Source organism: Silene latifolia, chromosome 3 (assembly GCF_048544455.1).
Source record: "Silene latifolia isolate original U9 population chromosome 3, ASM4854445v1, whole genome shotgun sequence".
NCBI classification, from domain to species: Eukaryota; Viridiplantae; Streptophyta; class Magnoliopsida; order Caryophyllales; family Caryophyllaceae; genus Silene; species Silene latifolia.
This window is the reverse complement of record NC_133528.1, coordinates 24,663,843-24,683,599: the sequence shown is the minus strand read 5'-3', so window position 1 is coordinate 24,683,599 and position 19,757 is coordinate 24,663,843. Positions and strand designations below refer to the sequence as shown.

Sequence of the window (19,757 nt, the reverse complement as noted above, 5' to 3'; positions counted from 1 at the left end):
GATATACTTCTTAGTATTTTATATGTTCTACATTGAACATATATAAATAATAAAATTGTCCCACATCGAAAGATTAGCATAAGGTGTGGTGATCCTATGATTATAAATATAAGGCAACCTTGGAATTTATTTATCAACCCAAAATCTTTTGAGTATCTCATGTATTGTCTTAGAGAGTTCTTAAGAGTTTGTATCATTATCTGTGCAATATGATGAAAAAAATAATGTAGATAATGTTTAAATTATTATAATAATATTTCCTATATTAAAATGGATTATAATATTTATAATGTTTTAATTATTCAATTTAATGAGAATGAGAATATAAAAATGAGTTAGGTATGATTTCATTACAATGGGACAAACTAACTCACTGAATATTAGTCAAACAATTAAGCGGACAACAGTTGAAGAAATCTAAGTATAGCAAAGAGCTCATGGTTCGGCTATCATCTTAGCTCTAGGAACTGCCAACACGCTCATTAAAAAATGCTAGAAAAACATTTTCCTATAAGACCCATAGGCCATAATGGCTTATGTAGTCTTAATACCAAATTTATTTGTATTTTTTTATCACTAATTTTTATTTGAGACGAAATTATCCGTCTTCAATCTTTTTTTGTTTAAATAGGGACTTAAATTAGAAGACTCACAAACAGAGTTCATACATCAATTAAGGGGGAGTAGGAGGCATGACTCCAAAGAACAAATCGTTATTAAATCGAGTTAGATATCGAACTAGGTGCGAAAAAAATGATGTACTTCTTAGTATGTTATATGTCAAACATTGAAAAATAATGTAGATGTGGTGAACATACTACGTATAATTAGTAGAAAAGGTGGGGCCATCTTATTATAAATAGTAGAATTGTTTCATATCGAAAGATTAACATAAGGTATGCTGATCATTATAAATAGTAGAATTGTCCTACATTGAAAGATTAACATAATGTGGGGTGATCTTATGATTATAAATATGAGTCATCCTTGGAGTTTAAATATCAACCCAAAATCTTTCGAGTCTCTTAAGTATTGTCTTCGATAGCTCTTATAAGAGTTTATATTACTACCTCCACAATAGTGAAATTTATTTGTATTATATTTTTGATTTTGGTGGTTTCACAATTATATAATTATATATATATTGTTATATCATCTCCTTTTCTACTCAAATTTAGTAGTTTAGCAATAAGTTATTTATTTTTTAATTTTTAAGCTGAAATTTTAAATAACGAACATACATCAGTAGTATAATTATTATATACGAGACTTTAAAAGTAACGTTACATAATGTTAATTTTTCATGTTAAATTTTCAATTTTTAACATTTTTTTCATCTAGAGAGTCCAACCCTTAAACACTACTTAATATTTATAAGAAAAAAAATGTTAGTTTTATACATAAGAAAAACTTTGGACTTTAGATAAGATTAGTTTGTTAGTAATAAGATAAAATTGCACAAATGTTACCTATATACGTGCGAAAAACTTTAGACTCTAGATAAGATTAGTTTGTTAGTATTTGCTCATTATTAACCGGATTGGATGTTGAACGTATGAACATTAACATATATTATTTGTTCATATTATTAAATATGACTACTACTGTATTAGATATAATGAGTAACAATTGTCCGTATTTCGGGATTCGGGTTGGATGTCGAGTGAAAAAGATGACATATTTCTTAGTATGTTATTTGTCTCACATTGAAAAATAATGGAGGTGTGATGAATATACTACGTATAAATAGTAGAATTGACTCATATTAAAATATTAACATAAGGTAGGGTGATCTTATGATTATAAATAGAAGTCATCCTTGAAACTTGGGAATCAACGACCCAAAATCTTTGCTTAGTTTAGGTAAAAGGGTATAAATAGTAGAATTGTCACTAGTTGGAGAATTTTGATCCATTGTTCAAGTCTTTGGAGCAATTAGATTAGAGTATAGTGAAAAATGTTGATATAAGAGTTAATTTGCTTTGTTTAGGTAAAAGGGTATGATATGAAAAATAAATGAAAAAAATGTATGTGAAAGAGTAAAATCCGTATGTGAAAAAATAACTGTGTTATAAATATGAGTCATCCTTAGAGCTTGGGTATTTACCAAAAATCTTTTAAGTCTATTGAGTATTCCAAAAGGAAGGGCTTTTGCGTTTGTATTCCACCATAATGATTTCCGAAATAAGTTAGACCCTATTCTTTTGGACTTAATTCCAGTTCAGTTCAGTTCAGCTCATTAAGTTCAGTTCAGCTTCATTCAGTTTATATTAGTTTATTTCAACATTAATATTATTATTCTTATTTTATATTCTTATTGATTGTTAAGTTCATTAATCTCATTAATTTACATATTCATATATGTTCAAATTTATTTAGTCATAAAATAAATGGAAGATCTTATGCATGCAAACTAAAACAAGATAAAAGAAGAAATCGTCAATCTTACATTGAGGTTTAAGATATTAGGGCACCAACAAATTCACCTATTTGTTAGTTCTTGAGCTTCCTTATAATGGATGAACAAAAGGTCCAAAATAGAACCTCTCCCAAAAGTGAATACCCAAGGAAACCTCTTAATAACTAATATTATTTTGTACTAGAAATAATACAAGTCTTACTTAAAATTTGACACAAAATAAATTGTATTTTCTCTTGAATATTTCGGTCAAGAGAGGAGCTTTTGTGAGATTTTTATTTCTCTAAAAGTTTCATAAGATGTAGAGAGAATAGTTATTTCTTACACTAGAAATTTTTATCATCAAAAATGAATGAAAAATAATGGAGAGGAAAAACCCTTGGCTTTTTACCATGCAAAACCGGTTGGAGGGGAGGAGAGTGCCCAATGCATGAGCTAGTTTTTCTACCCAAGAAAGAATAGGTATGCAAGGCTACTAGTTAGTTTTAATCATTGTGTTTTCCACTTAAAATAAAAACACAATATAAACCTTATACTCCCTCCATATTTTCGGCACATATGACATAAAATGGAAGGTCCATTTTATTTTGTCTTTTGTCAATTGTGACATATGTGACATGTTACTTGACTTGTGAAATTGTAATGTATTTTTAACATATTAAAAATCAACATACTCATAAAATATGTCATATACAAAATCGACTAGTAATTCGTAATTACTTGTGCCAAAACGGTTTATCAAATTATAAATTACAACGTCTTGTATTTATAATAAATTATTCATTCAATTTAAATTTCAATTGTTTCGTAAACAATAACTTTATCTAAGTAATAAAACAATTCGATTACTTAGACCGTATCTAATTTAATCGAATTACAATAAGACACGTTAACTTTACTCACAAAATCATCCGTCAATTTTAAGCAATTTAATTAACTCGTATCGGCATACGATTAATTAAATAATCAATTAAGAGTATTTCCCTATAGGTATGACCTAAGGGGATCAATCGATCACCACCGCCGCACGACGATAATGTCAAACTCTAGTCATCAATCATTACCGATATGTGTGGACCATTGTTGATCAAAATATTACATCCCACATGTATTCTTAAAATGAGATTTAAACATGTGATCATCATGATCGACAGTTGTGATCTCATTATTGTCGGAGAACACATATTCCAACATTGATATCATTATTAGTATATTAATTAAATTATTATTATTATTATTATTATTATTATTATTATATTATTATTATTATTATTATTATTATTATTTTTTTTGCAGAAATCAGGATCTTTGCATATATTCATGGAATGATGTTTGAGTACAGATCCTACACATTCTACAAGGGAGACCAATACAGTCCCCTCCTAAAACCAAACAATAAAACCATAATTAAAATAGACTAAAAAGGCAGGCTAAACCTCCCCTTCTTCTTTCCTAGACCTAAGAAGGACTAGGTATTTGACACGCCATATAATAGTAGAGACTGGCTGCACCAGCTCCTGAAAAAGCCGCTTATTTCTTTCAGCCCACAGTAGGTATATGGAACAGACCAAGGCACACCTACGTTGCTTTTTTATCCAACTCCTCCCCCGATTGTGCTGCTTGAACCAGTGAAGAACAGATTTGAGCTTGGGGTGAAAAGTAATCCCAAGCCATTGAGAGACCTCATACCACACTTCAGATGAGAAGGCACACTCAAAAAATAAATGACTAGAAGATTCCGCCTGTCTTTCACACAGGACACATCTATTAGTCAGAAAGAGCCCCCTACTGCAAAGGTTATCCACAGTAGGGAGCCTGCCCTGCATAGCAAGAAGACCAATGACAGCATGCTTAGGGTAGTTAAGAGGCTCGCACAAAATTTTTTGAGGATAGAACTTAGCTCCCTTATGCCGCAGACTATCATAGATCAGCTGTTTAAAGTTTGGCAGAAGAAGTAAAGAAGTAGCCTGAACTCTATCCCCTGCAACCTGAAGAAGACAATCTCTGGAAGATATGACATTGCCCCAGAACCAAGAGTGTGCAGCAGTAAGCTTAAAATCCCAGAAATCCACACCTTTGAGGATATAGGCATTGGCCCATTTCACCCATATATTAGGTGCATTAGTGAGAATCTTTTTAACCCATATCATCAGTTGTGCCTTATTCCAACTAAGTATCTCTTTAATATCAAATCCCCCCTCCTCTCTAGGAAGACAAATGCTCTCCCAGCTCTTGAAAACAAGTCGTCTTTCACCATCTTTGATACCCCACATGAAGTCCTTGCACATTTTGTTAATGCGCTTAACAATACCCTTAGGAAGGAGAACACTAGCACCCCAAAAATTGTGAAGGCCAAAGATAACAGAATTAATAAGAGTAACTTTACCAGCATAGCTGAGTTGATGGTTAGCCCAATGGGAGATGGTCTCTCTAATTTTGTCCAGCATAGGAGTGAACATGCGCTGAGTAAGCCTGGAACTAAAAAGAGGGAGTCCCAAATACCGCACAGGCAGATCACCCTGAGTGTATCCAGTAGTAGATAAAATAAGGGCTTTCACTGAAGCAGGAACCCCACCAAAAAAGAGATTAGACTTCATGGGATTAACATGAAGGCCAGACAAAGCAGCAAACTGATGCAGGCAGTTATCTACAGCCAGAACTGAGGGAAGATCCCCTCGAGTGAAAACAAGTAAATCATCAGCAAAGACTAAGTGGGTGAGTTGGACTTTCACACACTTAGGATGATAAGAGAAGCCAGGGTAAGAGGGTAGCTTCCTTAAGAGTCTGGACAGAACTTCCATACAAAGCACAAACAAATAAGGGGAAAGGGGGTCTCCCTGTCTAAGACCCCTTTTACCTGGGAAAAACCCTTCCAAAGAGCCGTTAACACTTAGAGAGAAATGGGAGGAAGTAACACAAGCAAGGACCCAGTTAGAGTAAATGGGGGGGAAACCAAAAAGTTTTAAGCAGCTAGCAAGGAACTCCCAACTGACAGAGTCAAAAGCCTTTTTTATGTCAACCTTTAGAATGCATCTGGGAGTAAGGAGTTTTCTATTGTATTTGGATGCAAGCTCATGAGCAAGCATGGAATTATCAAATAAATCCCTCCCTTCAATGAAAGCTGCCTGTTCCAAGCCCACAATGCTAGGCAAAACCGACTTCATTCTGTTGGCTAAGATTTTACTGACTGTTTTATAAAAGACTGTACAGCATGAGATGGGCCTGAACTCAGTAACTGAGGAGGGAGAAGCAACCTTGGGGATAAGAGCTATTATAGTAGAATTAGCAGCCTTTGGCATAGATCCTTTAAGGAAGAACTCCTTAACAGCATCCTTAAAATCAGTACCAGTAATGCTCCAAGAATCCTTGAAAAATCCTGAGGAATACCCATCCACCCCAGGACTTTTGTTTCTATCAATAGAAAACAGAGCGTCTTCAATCTCCTTGTCAGTAACCATTACATTCAGATGATCAGTAGCAGATAGACAATCCTTAGCAAAAAGCTCAGGAGGAAGAGGAGTCACTTTTTCAGAAGATCCAAGAAGTGACTCATAAAATCCTAAGAAAGCATGGGAAACCTCCTTATGACCAGAGCAAAATTGACCGTGCATATCTTTAATGAGGCCAATAGTATTGCTACTACGTCTAGCAGCAATGGTAGCATAAAAATACCTAGTATTAGCATCACTCAAACGCAAATGCTGGACCTTAGCTCTCTGGGTAAGCACCCTCATTTCAGCAGATTTGAGTTTAATATAAGAAGTCAGAAGGGCTTTTTCCTGGGCAAGGAGAGGCTGATGAATAGGAGTGTTTTGCAAAAGAGCAGTTTTAGCTTCAGAGACTCTCCTAGTTAACCCAGCAAATTCAGAAGAGTGCAGAGCCTTAAAGTAACCACGTAATCCCCTTAACTGAGAAAACAAAGAGTGAATTTTACCCCCTTGAGCACCTGATCCCCACTTTTCAGAAATGAGGGAGTGGAAGTCCTCAGATAGAGCCCAGCAATTCAAGTATTTGAAGGGCCTCCTCATTATCCTGCCTGATGGGATAGTCAGGACAAGAGGAGTATGATCCGAAATACCTGCAGGCAAGATTGCAACAGTGGAGGCAGGAATTTGTAAAAACCATTGGGAGTTAGCCAACAATCTATCAAGCTTAGCCCATTTAGGGCATGAAGATTGTTTATTATGCCAGGTAAAGAGCCCTCATGTAGAAGGATGATCAGACAGACCACAGAATTGCAAACATTCTCTAAATTCCTGCATTTCCTTATCATGAGTGAGACACCCAACCCGTTCATCCGCAGTAAGAGAAACATTGAAATCTCCAAGGCACAACCAAGGGAGCTGTTGGCTCTGAGAAAGAATCTGTAAACTTGTCCAGAGGGCAACTCTATCAATAGCCCTATTGAACGCATAAACAAAAGTAACATTAACCTTCTGCTGAGTGCATAGATGAAGGAGGGAACAATGGATGTATTGTGCCCCTTTTTCCAGAACAGTCACCTGGACTGTAGAAGAATTCCAAAGAATCCAAAGCCTCCCACCAGGGTGGCACTCATAGTTAGATGCAAGAGAAAAACCACTAAATCTGCTTTTGTAAACTATCTTAGCTGAGGCAGCTTTGATATGAGTTTCAATAAGAGCAACACAATCAATTTTCTGCTCATACAGGAAGCCTAAAACCTCCTGCTGTTTTAGGGGGTCATTCATCCCCCTCACATTCCAGGAGGAAATGATCATTGCGGTGATAGAGGGGGAGGAGGACCTCCTGACTCAATCTCCACAACAGGCCCATAATCAAAAGCCACATGGACTTTATCATGCTCTACCTCAAGTTGGACCAGCACAGGTTTATCAGTAGGCTCCAAAACCGTGAATTGATTTTCTAGTCTTGAAACAACAGGAACAACTATATGGTCAACACTTTTCCTCCCAGATTTAGCCTTAGTGAAGCCATTCTTATCCTGAGCAGGAGGTGTTGTAGTAGCAGCCACTTGAGTTTCCTTTACCACTGAAGCCATCTGCTTAGGCTGATAGGCTTGCTTAGGCTGGTTTTTCTTACATCTTTCCTTAGTGTGCCCAACCTTGCAGCAAGTGTGACAGAAATAGGGAAGCCATTCATATTCTATTTTCTGAAGGATGGTACCCCTATAAGGAGTTTGTAAGGTCATCCCTTTAGGCAGCTCCTTGGAAAGGTCTACCTCAACCAAAATGCGAGCAAAAGCAATTTTACTCTTTGAAGTAGTGGGCTCATCAGCACAAATAGGTCTGCCAACAAAGCTTGCAACCTTGCTTAAGGCAGACTGAGACCAAAAGCAAGGGTCAAGGTTTGGGAAGAGAACCCAAACAGGTACAGTAGAGACCACATCTAACTCTTCTGCAACTGTAGGAGACCAGGGTTTGAACACCAAAGGGAAACCATTCACATTCCAGCATTCAGACTGAATACTTGTGATATCCTCCTGAGATAAAAACCGGAAATAGTACCAGCCTTTCCCAAAGTAGAGAATCTCAGGAGAAGTAATGTGATTCCAATGCTTTGAAACGAGGGAATTAAGCTCCGCAATGGACGTTTTACGTCCCATTACAGTGCCAACAAGGGTACAACTCCAATAATCTACTTCACTAACAATATCCTCCTCCTCAATGATAACCTCTTTACTCTGATTCTGGACATAGGAAAGAGACATACCCTTCCCAGAAGTTTTAAGGGCCTGAGCATAGGGTTTCTTAGGGGGATTGACAGTAGCAGGAATATCCGAGTTAGGTTTAGGGTTTCCTAGAGGGGTTTTTGAGATTACCTGCACAGGAGTGGAATTAACCACCACCTGAGGAGAAGTAGCCACCGCCTGAGGAGAAGATCGAGCAGAACCGATAAAATCCCCCAAAACGGCAGTCCCCGGAGACCTAGACGTGCTAGCACCATCTTTACTTCCAATTAAATCACCACCTGATTGATCACGAGAACGGGTCTGACGTGAGATGGCCTGTATTTTGGGCGGCCGGCCCCTCGGCATGGCGACAAGGCTTCAAAACGAAGCTGAGTGCACCACTCGGTTGTCGCAGTTTTCAGAGAATATTCGTAGAGAGAGAAAGAAGAGAGAGACCGGAAAATTATTATTATTATTATTATTATTATTATTATTATTATTTTTATTTTTATTTTTATTATATTACTATTATATTTATTAATAATTAATTCATATTTTTATATTATTATATTTATATTTAATATATTTATTTAGTTATTTTTTTTATTATATTATATTTGTTATTTTATTAATACTCATTATTATTAATACTATTCATAATTATTATATTAGACCAATTATTATTATTATTATTATTATTATTATTATTATTACTACTACTACTACTATTATATAATTTGATCTGGGTTTGTAATTGTAGCTATGAATTTAAGAAAGGGTTGTTTGAAATCAGATTATCCTCCTCCTCCAGCTTTCTTAAGTTTGGATATGTACGATGAATTCAAAGAGAGATAATCCGATTCATCCTGAGGTCTTATTATCTTATCTTATGTCAGACGGCAATCCCTATCTACACCGTCTTAATCGCCGTCGCCGTTGCCTGATGTTGCATCTCTTCGAATGGATGAAGCTAAGTATATATGGGCGACGAATATGATATGGAGGACATCGACGACGATATGCAAGAAACTTTTCGAGACAGAGACGGCTGCTCGGATTTGGATAATGAAGAATATGATTTCATGGTTAGTTGTTTTGATTGTTGTAGTTTGTAGTCTTTATTAGTATTTTTCTTTTGATTCAATTTTGATTTTGCTCATCCAAAATTATTTAGCTTATTTATTACAGTATTTTGAATTCTTAAGTTTTGTTTTTTTGTTCTTGATTTTATCGCTGCTATAGCCGATCCTCAATATGTTTTATTAGACCAGGCTTGATTTGGGTTTTTTATTGATAACTTTATTGATTAATTGGGTATGCAGATTATCGTGTGTAGTTGTGATTTGTTAGTGATGTCGTGTTTCTCTTGTGGTGTTTTGCAGCCTGTTCCATGGTTGAGCTTCCTTTTGTTGCTGTTGACAGGAGCAGAGCTTATATTCTATTATGACCGGGAAAAGAAGTGTCATATTGAAGGTAGATTACTATGGTGAGTTAGTGTTTTTTTCCGAGTTGTATGAATTATTGTTGGTTGATGTGAATTTGAATGGTTTGGCCTTAGAGTCTTGGACACATCCAAAATAGATTACAACTGGACCTTAATGAACTATTGATCAGGTAAAACATGCTCATTTTGTTCATGTTGTTCAACTTCTTGGTGGTCATGAAAGTATGATCCTTTCTTTTCTTCTTTGCATTTTCAATATGTTAATTATTGTGTAATACTTCGTACCATCTTATATATAGTGAACTTTGAATGTTGTTTTGTTTACTGTTTGAGGAATTTAAGAACATTTTTTAAATGTTTAATTGGATGAATTATGAACAGGAGCAACGCCAAAATCAATTCTTGAGTTGATGAATGTAAAGGATCTAACTTTGTCACATGTTAAGAGTCACCTCCAGGTGAGTTATTATGCTTGATTTATGTTACAGTCTATAATGTATGGTTGCGTACATCTGACCCCATTCTTGAACCTTTCATCAAACGAGTCTAGGAATTCTCTACAGGTTCTGATCGTCAATTTACTAATTTTTTTTTTCAAAATTATAATAAATTTATTCTTTTTTTTGTTGTTTTTTTGTATTTACGTATTAAATTTGGGCATATGATGAAATTCAATCTTTCAAATGGGTAATTTGCGTCTGAACTTTTCATTGATGTTATCACCTTGGAGAACTGATGCCCTTTTCATATTTTCTCGATACTAATTCTCATATGAGACGGTCTCACATTAATTTATCGTCAAACGATCTCATACATTATAATAAAGGGATTGTAATGAGGATAACAAGCTTCCTCTTCTGAGTAAAGTTGAGGACAATCGTTGGCTGAATGTAACCAATATAATTACTGCCGCTATTGAACTATCCCTTATTATGTATCATTAAAAATTTCTGTATAAGACGGTTTTATATAAAACTATAAACAAAATTCACTAAATTGTTTATCTTAGCAAAATGTGTCACAAGTTAGAGGGCAATTACATATTGTGAGAGAGAGACTATACGTTTTTAGATTTTGACGGGTTGTGTTCGTTTTTAATGAAATTTTTTTTTGTTACATATAGATAATATTTAATGGATAAGATATAAGGTAACAAATTACGAATAGAAATAAAATCTACTTAATATTAAGTAAAATTGTTTATTTCTAATATTAAGCTTTCGCTATAAGCCGTCGTAAGTTGTAATATGTTAATTTTGTATGCATTGCTTGTGTATGCTCTGCAAGATATGCATGTCCAGTAACATTTCAAGTATTACGTGTATTAAAATGTACATCCGTTTGATTTTCACAATTTTTTTTAAATAGAGCAGTTTTTGTTTTTGTTGTCTACTGCCACTTGTGTTATGGCACTCTGAAATGCAAAAAACTAAAGGCTATGTATGCATTAATAACTTTTGATTTATTATGCATGTGCAAAGAAAGTGAAAAAAGGTGAAAATAGAGTGAAAATTGTACTTTTGCTACACATGTACACACATGCATATCTTTTGTTGTGACTATCTTCATTTCTTCTGTAGTTTGACAGACATGCATACGCATGTTAAACTAAGCATAGGACATCTGTTTGGTTTTTAATTATTTTTTTGTTTTTTTGTAAAGATAAAGGAACCACATTTTTTCTTCCCACCTATGCTTTGTTTAAATACCCAGGTACCTAAGATTCACTTCGGCTTATAACTACAACAAATATCTTTACAATATTTCTCTTCTCTCTAAATTTTCTGAAAAGTTTTTCCAAATTCTATAATTTTTTTTGTGGTTTAGTATATACTGTTAGCGTTAGGAAGAGGTACAGGTTACCGCGAAGTTGTCTGTCTATAATTTCGGGTAAGTATATGCATGTAATTGTATTTAAATATAGCTTCCTTTTTCACTTAAATTGTATTTAGATAATATATATAGTATATAATTAAAAAAAAAATATAGCGTATAACTTCATTTATATGTTCACATTTGTTTTCGTACTGGAAGTGAATAACAACTACAACTTTTGCAGGTGATAATTGGTAAACGATCAACCTACAAAAAGAAAAAAAATACTTTGTATCTTTTTAAGGGAATTTGAAGGTTAGTACGAGAAAGGTTGTTTTTTACATTATTTAGTAATATTTTTGGTTTAATGAGATTAACATATTAATTAGATGTAACTGTATTCTAACTTTCTATTGTTACCATTGTTATATTATTCACCTAGGTGCCAACGTTTCTGTGTAAGCGGTATATTTTTCTTACGCATTGTCCTTTTTTTTGGTTGAAACTATAAGATTTAGTGTATATATATAGAATGACGATAAGGCACCACCCGGTGACGCTGAATCCAGGCACCAGCTTAATTAAAAAAGAAAAATATTATAAATTAAATTATTAGTTTTCGATTTTGCGCCAAAGTCTAAAGGGTAGTAACGTAATCTAATATTTATTCAATTAAATTAAAATTGTAACTAAACTAAAGAAGATCTTTTCTTTATCAATTGTTAACCTAAAAATCATTTGTTGTTTGAGCAATCCAATCATCTATAATCTCAAAAATAAACAAAACTGAATCAAGTATTTATGTCTATTGGTGTTAGCAAATATCAAACATATTAGAGTTGTAATATTCACTTGAAAAATCTGCAATCTCATGCTCGTACCCAGGATTTTATATACGGGGTAGCGGAATTTTTTTTAACATTTCCTCGGTTAGAATAAACACGGATGAACACAAATTTTTTGTAATAGTAACTTTTTGTAAAATTGAAAAAAATATTTGTTTTAGCGTAATTGTTTAATAAGTTAACAAAAAAAACTCAATTGCACGTAAATAACTGAATACAAATGCCTCTCAACGAATCCCATCAGCCCTATGATATATGGACAGAAACAAAAAATGACGCGAGGAAAAATAAAAAATGCTGCTTGTGAGAATCGAACTTGAGTTGTCTATGTAAGAGGATTAAGAGCTCAACTTCACCAATTTGGCACAGACAATATACTACTATTATGATGGTTTTACTTGTATTTATATTTCGATTACAGCCATCTATATGGGGCAGCAAAAGGTCATTTTTCTTATTTATTTTTCCGGTTTCGGGATAGCGGCCACTACCCCTTGCTACCGCCTGGATTCGCCCCTGCTTCTACCTTTCTAATTCATTAACAATCATATCATTTTGATTCATCTTGAACCTTTGTAATGATGTTTGATAGCATGCAACGAACTTCCAATAAGTGGAACCTTAAGTCATATATACATACTCTTGCTACATAGCCCAAAATGCTTAATGGTGAATTCATCGTGCATGATGATTGAGTTTGATGCCGAATTGTAATCAATTTAAAAAAAATTATTAGTAGGAACGTATATAGACTATAGTTACAAACTGTGTATTTTGTTTGTTCTAACTTGGAACTCATTTCCTCAAAAAGAGACAAAATGTTAGGAACAAATCAACTGTTTTTCTTCCAATTATCTATACATAATTAATTATGCAATTTAAAGTTCCCAAACTACCCATTTCAATTAGTGACGATGAAATTCAAATTTTAGTGGATGAAAATGAAAATACATAATTAATTTAATATAATACCCCCGATGGCGCCCAATTTGAGTACCACCCAGTAGCTCCATCTCATTTTCCACACACACACACACACACACACACACACATATATATATATATATATATATATATATATATATATATATATATACATATATATATATATATACATATATATATATATATATACATATATATATATATATATACATATATATATATATATATATACATATATATATATATACATATATATATATATACATACATATATATATATATACATACATATATATATATATACATATATATATATATATATATATACATATATATATATATATATATATATATATATACCTTAATGTTTACGCATTTAAATATATATAAAAAAAATAAACTGGAATAATAAAATTATAACACTACAGATATTATTAATATTCAATATTTAGTATAACAATTATACGTATTCCATCTTATATGTTAATGCAAATTGTACATATTTTTGCCGTCAAACAATTCCAAAATCTCTAGAAAAATATTCATATATGTGTGTAATTACAATTACGAATTTATATTATTTATTTATCATTTAAACGTAATAGATTTATTTTATTAGTTCTTATAAGTCGAACTAATAAAATAAATCTATTACGTTTAAATGATAAATAAATAATATAAATTCGTAATTGTAATTACACACATATATGAATATTTAATTGAATTGAATAAATATTAGATTACGTTACTACCCTTTAGACTACGTTATTACCCTTTAGACTTTGGCGCAAAATCGACAACTAATAATTTAATTTATACTCCCTCCCATTCACAATAAACCTCCCTATTTCCTTTTTCGGTTATTCACAATAACCTCCCTATTTCCTTTTTTGGTAAGTGTTTGTGTGGTCCAAATTTAATTGTATGGTGGGGTAGTGTATTTGTGTGGTCCAAATTTAATTATATGGTGGGGTAGTGTATTTCCTTAATTTTTGTGCCAAAATGAAATGGGAGGTTTATTGTGAATGGGAGTGAGTAATATTTTTCTTTTTTAATTAAGCTGGTGCCTGGATTCAGCGTCACCGGGTGGTGCCTTATCGTCATTCTATATATATATACACTAAATCTTATAGTTTCAACAAAAAAAAAGGACGTTGCGTAAGAAAAATATACCGCTTACACAGAAATGTTGGCACCTAGGTGAATAATATAACAATGGTAACAATAGAAAGTTAGAATACAGTTACATCTAATTAATATGGTAATCTCATTAAACCAAAAATATTACTAAATAATGTAAAAAACAACCTTTCTCGTACTAACCTTCAAATTCCCTTAAAAAGTTACGAAGTATTTTTTTTCTTTTTGTAGGTTGATCGTTTACCAATTATCACCTGCAAAAGTTGTAGTTGTTATTCACTTCCAGTACGAAAACAAATGTGAACATATAAATGAAGTTATACGCTATATTTTTTTTAATTATATACTATATATATTATCTAAATACAATTTAAGTGAAAAGGGAAGCTATATTTAAATACAATTACATGCATATACTTACCCGAAATTATAGATAGACAACTTCGCGGTAACCTGTACCTCTTCCTAACGCTAACAGTATATACTAAACCACAAAAAAAATTATAGAATTTGGAAAAACTTTTCAGAAAATTTAGAGAGAAGAGAAATATTGTAAAGATATTTGTTGTAGTTATAAGCCGAAGTGAATCTTAGGTACCTGGGTATTTAAACAAAGCATAGGTGGGAAGAAAAAATGTGGTTCCTTTATCTTTACAAAAAAAAAATAATTAAAAACCAAACAGATGTCCTATGCTTAGTTTAACATGCGTATGTATGTATGTCAAACTACAGAAGAAATGAAGATAATCACAACAAAAGATATGCATGTGTGTACATGTGTAGCAAAAGTACAATTTTCACTCTATTTTAACCTTTTTTTCACTTTCTTTGCACATGCATAATAAGTCAGAAGTTATTAATGCATACATAGCCTTTAGTTTTTTGCATTTCAGAGTGCCATAACACAAGTGGCACAACCTTTGTAATGATGTTTGATAGCATGCAACGAACTTCCAATAAGTGGAACCTTAAGTCATATATACATACTCTTGCTAAATAGCCCAAAATGCTTAATGGTGAATTCATCGTGCATGATGATTGAGTTTGATGCCGAATTGTAATCAATTTAAAAAAATTTATTAGTAGAAACGTATATAGACTATAGTTACAAACTGTGTATTTTGTTTGTTCTAACTTGGAACTCATTTCCTCAAAAAGATTGAAGATGAATCAAAATGATATGATTGTTAATGAATTAGAAAGGTAGAAGCAGGGGCGATCCAGGCGGTAGCAAGGGGTAGTGGCCGCTATCCCGAAACCGGAAAAATATATAAGAAAAATGACTTTTTGCTGCCCCGTATAGATGGTTGTAATCGAAATATAAATACAAGTAAAACCATCATAATAGCAGTATATTGTCTGTGCCAAAGTGGTGAAGTTGAGCTCTTAATCCTCTTACATAGACAACTCAAGTTCGATTCTCACAAGCAGCATTTTTTATTTTTCCTCGCGTCATTTTTTGTTTCTGTCCATATATCATAGGGCTGATGGGATTCGTTGAGAGGCATTTGTATTCAGTTATTTACGTGCAATTGAGTTTTTTTCTGTTAACTTATTAAACAATTACGCTAAAACAAATATTTTTTTCAATTTTACAAAAAGTTACTATTACAAAAAATTTGTGTTCATCCGTGTTTATTCTAACCGAGGAAATGTTAAAAAAAATTCCGCTACCACGTATATAAAATCCTGGGTACGAGCATGGGATTGCAGATTTTTCAAGTGAATATTACAACTCTAATATGTTTGATATTTGCTAACACCAATAGACATAAATACTTGATTCAGTTTTGTTTATTTTTGAGATTATAGATGATTGGATTGCTCAAACAACAAATGATTTTTAGGTTAACAATTGATAAAGAAAAGATCTGCTTTAGTTTAGTTACAATTTTAATTTAATTTAATAAATATTAGATTACGTTACTACCCTTTAGACTTTGGCGCAAAATCGAAAACTAATAATTTAATTTATAATATTTTTCTTTTTTAATTAAGCTGGTGCCTGGATTCAGCGTCACCGGGTGGTGCCTTATCGTCATTCTATATATATATATACACTAAATCTTATAGTTTCAACCAAAAAAAAGGACGATGCGTAAGAAAAATATACCGCTTACACAGAAACGTTGGCACCTAGGTGAATAATATAACAATGGTAACAATAGAAAGTTAGAATACAGTTACATCTAATTAATATGGTAATCTCATTAAACCAAAAATATTACTAAATAATGTAAAAAACAACCTTTCTCGTACTAACCTTCAAATTCCCTTAAAAAGATACAAAGTATTTTTTTTCTTTTTGTAGGTTGATCGTTTACCAATTATCACCTGCAAAAGTTGTAGTTGTTATTCACTTCCAGTACGAAAACAAATGTGAACATATAAATGAAGTTATACGCTATATTTTTTTTAATTATATACTATATATATATTATCTAAATACAATTTAAGTGAAAAAGGAAGCTATATTTAAATACAATTACATGCATATACTTACCCGAAATTATAGACAGACAACTTCGCGGTAACCTGTACCTCTTCCTAACGCTAACAGTATATACTAAACCACAAAAAAAATTATAGAATTTGGAAAAACTTTTCAGAAAATTTAGAGAGAAGAGAAATATTGTAAAGATATTTGTTGTAGTTATAAGCCGAAGTGAATCTTAGGTACCTGGGTATTTAAACAAAGCATAGGTGGGAAGAAAAAATGTGGTTCCTTTATCTTTACAAAAAAAACAAAAAAATAATTAAAAACCAAACAGATGTCCTATGCTTAGTTTAACATGCGTATGTATGTCTGTCAAACTACAGAAGAAATGAAGATAGTCACAACAAAAGATATGCATGTGTGTACATGTGTAGCAAAAGTATAATTTTCACTCTATTTTCACCTTTTTTCACTTTCTTTGCACATGCATAATAAATCAAAAGTTATTAATGCATACATAGCCTTTAGTTTTTTGCATTTCAGAGTGCCATAACATAAGTGGCAGTAGACAACAAAAACAAAAACTGCTCTATTTAAAAAAAAATTGTGAAAATCAGACGGATGTACATTTTAATACACGTAATACTTGAAATGTTACTGGACATGCCTATCTTGCAGAGCATACACAAGCAATGCATACAAAATTAACATATTACAACTTACGACGGCTTATAGCGAAAGCTTAATATTAGAAATAAACAATTTTACTTAATATTAAGTAGATTTTATTTCTATTCGTAATTTGTTACCTTATATCTTATCCATTAAATATTATCTATATGTAACAAAAAAAAATTTCATTAAAAACGAACACAACCCGTCACAATCTAAAAACGTATAGTCTCCCTCTCACAATATGTAATTGCCCTCTAACTTGTGACACATTCGGCTAAGATAATCAATTTAGTGAATTTTGTTTATAGTTTTATATAAAACCGTCTTATATAGAAATTTTTAATGATACATAATAAGGGATAGTTCAATAGCGGCAGTAATTATATTGGTTACATTCATCCAACGATTGTCCTCAACTTTACTCAGAAGAGGAAGCTTGTTATCCTCATTACAATCCCTTTATTATAATGTATGAGATCGTTTGACGATAAATTAATGTGAGACCGTCTCATATGAGAATTAGTATCGAGAAAATATGAAAAGGGCATCAGTTCTCCAAGGTGATAACATCAATGAAAAGTTCAGACGCAAATTACCCATTTGAAAGATTGAATTTCATCATATGCCCAAATTTAATACGTAAATACAAAAAAACAACAAAAAAAAGAATAAATTTATTATAATTTTGAAAAAAAATTTAGTAAATTGACGATCAGAACCTGTAGAGAATTCCTAGACTCGTTTGATGAAAGGTTCAAGAATGGGGTCAGATGTACGCAACCATACATTATAGACTGTAACATAAATCAAGCATAATAACTCACCTGGAGGTGACTCTTAACATGTGACAAAGTTAGATCCTTTACATTCATCAACTCAAGAATTGATTTTGGCGTTGCTCCTGTTCAAAATTCATCCAATTAAACATTTAAAAAATGTTGTTAAATTCCTCCAACAGTAAACAAAACAACATTCAAAGTTCACTATATATAAGACGGTACGAAGTATTACACAATAATTAACATATTGAAAATGCAAAGAAGAAAAGAAAGGATCATACTTTCATGACCACCAAGAAGTTGAACAGCATGAACAAAATAAGCATGTTTTACCTGATCAATAGTTCATTAAGGTCCAGTTGTAATCTATTTTGGATGTGTCCAAGACTCTAAGGCCAAACCATTCAAATTCACATCAACCAACAATAATTCATACAACCCGGAAAAAAACACTAACTCACCATAGTAATCTACCTTCAATATGACACTTCTTTTCCCGGTCATAATAGAATATAAGCTCTGCTCCTGTCAACAGCAACAAAAGGAAGCTCAACCATGGAACAGGCTGCAAAACACCACAAGAGAAACACGACATCACTAACAAATCACAACTACACACGATAATCTGCATACCCAATTAATCAATAAAGTTATCAATAAAAAACCCAAATCAAGCCTGGTCTAATAAAACATATTGAGGATCGGCTATAGCAGCGATAAAATCAAGAACAAAAAAACAAAACTTAAGTTCAAAATACTGTAATAAACAACCTAAATAATTTTGGACGAGCAAAATCAAAATTGAATCAAAAGAAAAATACTAATAAAGACTACAAACTACAACAATCAAAACAACTAACCATGAAATCATATTCTTCATTATCCAAATCCGAGCAGCCGTCTCTGTCTCGAAAAGTTTCTTGCATATCGTCGTCGATGTCCTCCATATCATATTCGTCGCCCATATATACTTAGCTTCATCCATTCGAAGAGATGCAACATCAGGCAACGGCGATGACGATTAAGACATTGTAGATAGGGATTGCCGTCTGACATAAGATAAGATTATAAGACCTCAGGATGAATCGGATTATCTCTCTTTGAATTCATCGTACATATCCAAACCTAAGAAAGCAGGAGGAGGAGGATAATCTGATTTCAAACAACCCTTTCTTGAATTCATAGCTACAATTACAAACCCAGATCAAATTTTTTGATTGATCTAAGAAATCGAAGGTGAAATATGTGACGGTGATTATCTTTAGCGTCGATAAAATCGAGAACAAAGAAACAAAAATTAAAAAATGAGAAATATCGGTAGGTGATAAAAGACAAAGGATAAGAACGACAGAAGAAGAAGTTGTATTGGGTAGCATTTTTGTAAAATATGACGTCAATGAGGGATAGAAGCATGTCAAAAGTAATGTCAGACCCCAATCCTCTTTTTTTATAAGATATAAGATATTATTTATTTTTTAGTTATTATTATAAATATATTATATTCCCTCCAATTTTTTATATATGGGTTTTTGCTTTTACGAGGTAAGCCTTTGACTTAATATTTAAAAAAATATATTTGTTCAAAAACTATAAAAAATGGTACCTTTA

The 19,757-nt window shown here is 32.5% G+C and overlaps 3 non-coding genes across 3 annotated transcripts; 2 read left to right on the top strand and 1 right to left on the bottom strand.

Annotated features, from left to right (window-relative positions):
* Window positions 1-10,165: 10,165 nt before the first annotated feature.
* LOC141650385 (small nucleolar RNA Z101) lies at window positions 10,166-10,257 on the top strand. Its single transcript, XR_012546423.1, has one exon. It is a non-coding gene; the product is annotated as a small nucleolar RNA Z101 (small nucleolar RNA).
* An 80-nt stretch (window positions 10,258-10,337) lies between these two features.
* LOC141650470 (small nucleolar RNA R30/Z108) lies at window positions 10,338-10,436 on the top strand. The gene has a single exon (XR_012546500.1). It is a non-coding gene; the product is annotated as a small nucleolar RNA R30/Z108 (small nucleolar RNA).
* Window positions 10,437-17,909: 7,473 nt separating this feature from the next.
* On the bottom strand, window positions 17,910-18,001 carry LOC141650384 (small nucleolar RNA Z101). The gene has a single exon (XR_012546422.1). It is a non-coding gene; the product is annotated as a small nucleolar RNA Z101 (small nucleolar RNA).
* Window positions 18,002-19,757: the final 1,756 nt, after the last annotated feature.